Genomic DNA, 7550 nt, shown 5'->3' with positions numbered 1-7550 from the left:
ATGTGTGTGTATATATATATATATATATATATATATATATGTGTGTGTATATATATATATATATATATATATATATATATATATATATAACATATATATATATGTGTGTGTTTAATGCTGTAGCATATCATCTAAAGATGTGATCAAAGTGTTTATTTGAAACTGACACACTCTTAATAGAATGGATTCAGCTGGAGAAGAATTGCTTATGTAGCAGATTTATATCTCATGGTGCTTGTAAAACATAATGAACCCCAGACTGAATGTCAAGAGATGTCTCGGCCTGAACTAATGACACAGAGAAACACACATATGCAAACACACAAAAATCAAAGCAAACAAAGCCCGTGTCTGAAAATTGATAATAATCAATGTTAATAAGCACCTAAATTCTAATTCACAGCTTCAGAGCTTTATGTATTTCTCTATGGTGGTAGATTTCTTCTGGGTGCTTTTCTGCTCCGTATCCGTTATCACGGCTGCCCGAGCCCCCATGTGGACAGTCCCTGAGCTACTGTACAAAGCCAGACTTTTTCCCCCTCTAACAAATGTAGGACAAGCTCCAGCATCTTTGTCAGCGGGAGAAGAGGGCCATGTAGAAGAACGAGCTGCTCATCCATCTCCTGCGCCCAGCCCATTCATAACAGTCGTGCTCCAACTGGGAATTAATTTGCTCCACAAGCCAGGAGTCTTAAGGGCCTGAGCACAGAGAGCGAGTGGATGGACCACCGGGGAGATATGAGCTCTCACGGATCAGAGATGTTGACAAACAAACATGTCTGTCCCGGTGCCATATGTGAGGAAGATGTTCACATCTGAGGAATAATTTAATGTTCAATCAAAGCACTTTTAGACATTTGAGTTGTCATTTTATTATGTTTCAATCATTCTTTGTCAAAAGAAACAACCTCATCTTTTGGGCAGTGATTTAAAAAAGGTGAAAGGTGGGCCCTGTAGTATGTTATGTGTGTACGGGCGTGTGCATTTTTGACATTGTAAGCACAGTATCCCTGCGAGTCAGTAAGATGGTGGCTGAGGGTGCAACAACTCTTTTAACAGCGCAAGTTTTGAGCTTGTAGTTTCAAAAGCATAGATGTGCGTTCTTCACCCAAACAGAATCAGAATCAACTTTATTGTCATTGCACAAAGTACAGCAAAATTTCATTCCGTACAGCCGTCCGAAGGATAGACAGAAGTGTGCCGGGGCTGCGGCTTTCTTGAGCAGGGAGGAGTAGGGACAGAGCAGAGCTTCTTAATTTACGTATCCACCATGAGCATTCATTTAGATCAATTTGAGAACAGGAAGCTAATTCAGAGAGTAACTTGAAACAAAAGGCTCTTACTGTTTGTTTTTTTAAATAGAAAAAAATGAGGTTATGCCATTGAGGGTTTGTACAGTGTATACTATAATAATAATTTATAATATAGAAATATGCTCAAACAGTAGAAATGTAGTTTCTCTTGACCGAACTTGTCAGCACTCTTCACTGTTTTGGTTCATATGTAAATTTTTATATAATAGTTTGGACGCTCAGCCAAAATGTCAAAACTTTAAGTTCCTCCTTCTGTTCCTGTGTTTTATTTTCTGATGGCTGATTTAAGGCAGGACATTCACTCAAACAAAACCAATTAGACTCTAAGTTGTCAATGAAGTAAAAAATAACCCATCTAGTAGTCACATTTGTTACTCATCTAAAAACGAATATTGCTGCTTTAAATATAAAAGAATCTACGCATAAAACACCAACAGATGGAACAGATTCAAACGTTGAACTCAAGTAATGAGGCCCATCTAAACCGCAGCTAAATGGGGGAACAAATGAAACACCTCTTATCTTTCTTATGGCTCATCCTAACTACTGTTTTAACACGAAAATGCAGTTTTCATGCATCTCAAGTGAGAGGTACTGATCTTTGATTTGCAAACTCCTAACATCATCACTCTTGATTTGAACTTTTACAGCAGCTGTCTTCACCCTCTGTTTTACACAGCAGCTCTCGCCTTCTGGGCCAGTGATCATGTCAGACAACTACATAAGATTCCTCCACAATAAACCAAGGTTTGCACGTTATCCCTGCAATTAAATCCAAATCAAATCAGTTTTATGCCTCTCACAACCACTATTCGCATGGATTTCAGCCACTTGTCATAGCTAACATACAACCTAATATTACCCAGCACTTTGTAGCAGTAAAAATGAAACTATTTGCAGAAAAAAGGTCAAAATCCAAAACACAAACTCAAGCTGTTCTAATTCTTGTTACATTAAATTCGGAGAGCTTTTTGTCGCATGACCACTAATTCCTCTTTTGAAGCTCATTTCTGTAAAGCAGTAGTGAAAACAAGAACCTTTGATGTTATTTTTGCATGCCTAATGAAGTCTGAAGTGGTTAGAATAATCAGCGCTGCTGAAAAATGTGGCAATTCAACAAAGTCCTATGATGGATATGATACTTGTTAAGGATTTAGACTTTTGGCATGACATAAAAACCGGAACGTAAAGGGGGCAAAAATGAACCACTTTCCTGCAGTTGCTCTTTGAATGTATATCGAGCAGCTGAGAAGGAGAATTGTCAGGCAGGTCTAAAAATACAATACTTACAGTTGCAGTCATTGAGGAGTTAAGGGCCAGGCTGCAGAGCAGAGCTTAAAGAAGAGCTGGGTGAATAAATCAAGGTTACACCAACTTAAAAGTCTGAAGGCTTGTTAGACGTGCAGAAGTAAAGAAGAAACAACAAGACTCTAAATCTGCTTCACAATTCATGCTCCTTTGTAAGCCAACTATGCATGTTCATCTTTTTTGTTCAACCATGTTTGCCTCCATACGCCCTTGTAAATAATGATGCATAGATATGAGATTCATTTATGACAGATGCTGCGGTGTGCCAGAAAAAAGGTCAAAGATCCTGCTCCTGATGCTTCTGCTGCACAATGTACGTTGATACATTGCACATTTTATCAGCCAATAATAAACAGTTGACTGTTCAATTGAATACTTGTGTTTCAAGTAAAACTCTCTAAAAAGATTTTTGCTATGTTTGACTGCCGTTGTTACAAAGAATAAGACCAAATCTCAGTCCCAGTTTTTTCCTTGGATTCTACCATTTGTTCAAGATCAAGTGGCTGTTGGTCAATTTACCTAAAATAATAGTTTTAAATGGAGAGTTAGATGACGAGATGTCTTATCTCCTTTGTCTGTGTTTGGCAGCATGAGAAATGAAACAATGGTTCATAAGGAGGTGTTAAGATTGGTCTTTTGTACAAACTTTGGTGTCTGTCTTGGACTTATCTTTTGCCTTCTAGAGCAGCATGTCCTCCTGCAATATTTTCACTCCCCATCCAGAGGACATGGTGACAGGTTGCAACAAATTACTCTGATTTTACTCCATTACTTTTTTGTCTTGTGGTAAAACCAGACTAGTTTCATGCTTTTCAGTTCTTCTTCTGTATCATTGGCAGATGTATAATATGATCAGTAAACATTACTGAAATTTCACAACTCTCAGGTGCTACACCAACTAAATCTGTGTTGGTTACTGGAAGGATTATTTATAACAAATGACTTGAGATAAGCTCCAAAGATAATTTAGTCTAAATTAATTACACTGTAGAGTTCAGCCATTTAGATGCATTAACAGTTAAAGCACTGTAATAAAATGTGGGTATCTGTACACAAAATCCTTTTACAGACAGTAATAAGGCAGAAGGTTCAGACTCGGGCAGAAAGTTGAGGAGCATTAAGTGTAGAACAACTAGACTGAGGAACAGATTCTACCCTGAAGCTGTTAGACTCATGAATCCCTAATCAGGATTATCACTGTGGGGAAAAAAAAATCACTGTAATGCCACTTGATTGTTGATATGTGCTGCTGACTATTCATGCTGCTGATCTCATGTTGATTTATTTCACGCTGGTGTATTCATTCATACTCATCTGCTCACACAGACTCATGTTCGTGCTGCTGTTGTTCGGCATATTATTTTTGTACTATTTGTGTTTAGTGTATTCTTTAGCATATTTCTTAGTTCATATCTTAGATATTATTACTGTTTTTCTTTACAATTTATACTTTTGTTGGATGTAACTGGGACCCTGTGTACACAATTTTGTTCCACCACATGTACCACGTGAGATGCAAATGACAATAAAGAAAATCTTGACCTTGAATAAATATTTTACTAACAGCAGACCAGACTGCATTCATCTTGTTCTTTTAGGAAAATGCAAAATATCAGTTAATTTTGTGTTAATGTCAGAAAAGGTTTTTTACCATGAAGATAAAAATCTAGATGGTACTTTTTTACAAACATGATATGAAGTTGATTCTGTCTTTTCATGAAGTACACCGTAATACTTGTGTATTTTTTTTGTTTAGTTTTGGGAACTGAATTTTTAAATTATTGTTTGGGAAATTACGTTGCAAAGCTAACAACTTCATAAAACATAAGGACACGTATGCTTACACAGGAAGAAACTTTCACAACTTCTCCGGTATAAAAGTGCCCTGATTTAAATGAAGAATAAGGTCAGCAGGTATCAGGTGGACATATTTAGATGAAGCTTGTTTCTACTCCAGTTCTATCAGCATCTATATAATGTCTTAAACACCCAGTATGTTGTGAGAACGAGGAAGAGAAAGAAAAAGAGAGTGAAAGAAAGAGAGAGTTTTGCCACAGCACAGCTGGTTTTTCCCTCCGTAGTATTAAGATGTTACGCATTTATTTAAATTCCTTTTTGTTACCGAAACATGTCAATTTGTTCAAATCTGAGAAACACTGAATGTGAAATATGAGCATCATTACATTCTTATTGCCAACAAAGTTTTGATAAAATATGTATGATATAAAAAAGTACTGAGTGCACTCTCTTTGCCTAATTACAGAGTACTGCAGGCATTAAAAACTTGCAACCTGACCGTTCAGAAAATACCAAACAGTCAGCAGCTTCGACCTTAGCCTGCCTGAGTCTGAACTGTATTATTTTTGGGATAGAGGCGATTATATCCTGACTTTAGGCATAAGGGAAAATACAATCTAATAAATAGAAAAGTTAAACTCATTTTATCAACAGTTTAAAGGTCTTGACTGAGTCATGAAATGAGTTTGAAAAAGCTAGAACTGATTTTTTTTTTTAAATAAATGATGAATAGAGGGAGAGATTCAGACAGAAATATAAATCAAAGCAGCATCTGTTTACATCCCAGGGTAATGGGTACCCAGTCATTTCTACACCGCTACTCTCCTGTGGTAAGAAAACTACTGTTCCCTTGTAGATCTCAGTTCTTTCCCCTCTCTGAGTAATTCATCACTGACAACAGCAACTGGGATTGTAGACATTTCTGTGAATATGTGACAGTGGCTGTGAGGAAAACGTCTGTCATTTGATACGTTTAGTTCATTTAAAGCAGCCTCTGCTGCTACATATCTTTGGTTTACTTGGTGTGTATTTGTATTGAAACAAAGCGCACTGATGAATGAAGTTATTGGGCAGATTAAGGTGAAAAGTCCCTGAAATGTAGTTTACAACATGGCAGCAATTAATTAGCACTTCCAGTAAATCATGTCTAATCTGGGTTTTTGTGCTGGTCATCAAAGTTGACTTAGATTTCTAAAGAAGCATTTTTGTCTAAATTTGGTGAAAATTATAGAAAAAAATGTAAAATTGTAAGTAAATACCATTATTTAAGCCTTAGAGAAATACTACTAATAATAATATTATTAATAATAATAATAATTCCCACTGTTTTCGGACTGGATGAACTAATCCCACAGTGCTTGTTAGTGAATAAAGACAGTCCAACAAACCTATGATCTGAATTTAATGAATTTGTATTGAAATTGAATTTTTTTTTTTAATTTTTAAAGTTTGGACCATGATGTATAGTTTTAACGAGATCTGCCACTTCACAGTCAATGTGCGCAATAACAATTTCACATTCTAACAAAATCCTACTGTTTTGACACATTACAACAACAACACAATTTCTGGAATCCACATTGAATTATAAATTGTTGAATAATTTCTTAATTAACTGCAGAAAGAAATCCGCTTTTCCTAAATTTCCCTCAAGGAATTTTGTAATAAAGTCTAAAAACCATGTCATATCATCTCCACTTATTTGTTCAGTGGCTACTGCACAGTGGTGCAACTGGTAGAGCTGCTGCCTCTCAGTGAGAAGGGTGCTGGTTCAAATCCCAGTTCGGGGGCCTTCCTGGGTGGAGTTTGCATGTTCTCTCCATGCATGCGTGGGATTTCTCCAAGTACTCCGGTTTCCTCTCACAGACTAAAAACATGCATGTTAGGCTGATTGGTAACTCTAAATTGTCCCTAGGTGTGAGTGAGAGAGTGAATGGTTGTTTGTCTCATTAGTCTCTATATGTGGCCCTGTGATGGACTTGGACCTGTCCAGGGTGTACCCCGCCCCTCGCACAGTGATTGCTGGACATGGGCACCGACGACCCCCGTGACCCAAAATGGAAGAAGTGGGTAAAAGATAATGGATGGATGGTTGTGACACCTTCTTCTGGTACAAACATTATGGATGAAATGTGAGTTTGTATCATTGCCCGGATAGTTTAGTGATGACCAGTTTGCATTCAAGGCTTCAAGGTTCTTTATTTGTCATTCACACCACATGTGGTACATGGGGTGGAACGAAATTGTGTACACAGTGTCCCAGTTACATCCAACAAAAGTGTTAACATTTAAAGAAAAACAGTAATAAGATCTAAGATATGAACTAAGAAAAACGTTAATAAAAATACACTAAGCACTAGTAGCATAAAAACAATACGCTGAACAGCAGCACGAACATGAGCCTGTGTGAACAGATGAGTACAAATGAACACAGCAACATGAAACAGATCAGCAGCAGCATGATGTGATTTTTTTCACATTAATTATCCTGTTTAGATATTCATGAGTCTAACAGCTTCAGGGTAGAAGCCGTTCCTCAGTCTAGTGGGTCTAAACTTAATGCTCCTTAACCTCCTGCCTGAGGAGAGCGGGGCAAAAAGTGTGTGCTGGGTCCTTCATGATGCAGGTGGCTCTCTTCCTGCATCTGGAGGTGTAGATGTCTGTGATAGTGGGGAGACTGACTCCAACAGACTTCTGTGCAGCCTTCACCACTCTCTGCAAAGCTTTTCTTTCTGCAGCTGTGCAGCCTCCATGCCACACGTTGATGCTGGAGCACAGGATGCTCTCCACTGCACACCTGTAGAAGGAGGTGAGGACTGAGCTTCCCAGACCAGCTCGCCTCATCCACCTGAGGAAGTAGTCTCTGATGAGCTTTCTTGATCAGGCTGGAAGTGTTGTTGCCGTAGCTGAGTTTGTCATTCAGGTGCACAACCAAGTACTTGTGGAGACCACTTCCACCGCAGATCCTCCTATCAGCTGGGCTGTGTGGGGTGGGGGTGGGGGGTTGTTCCTTCTGAAGTCCACAACCATCTCTTTCATCTTTCTCACTTGATGTGAAGGTTGTTTTTCCTGCACCAGCTCTCCAGGTTTTCCATATATATACACAAGTATATATATATATATATATATATA

The sequence above is a fragment of the Nematolebias whitei genome, chromosome 3 (genome assembly GCF_014905685.2).
Source record: "Nematolebias whitei isolate Nwh7 chromosome 3, NemWhi1, whole genome shotgun sequence".
In the NCBI taxonomy this organism is placed as follows: Eukaryota; Metazoa; Chordata; class Actinopteri; order Cyprinodontiformes; family Rivulidae; genus Nematolebias; species Nematolebias whitei.
The sequence above is the reverse complement of the archived record's forward strand: the minus strand, read 5'-3'. Positions refer to the sequence as shown.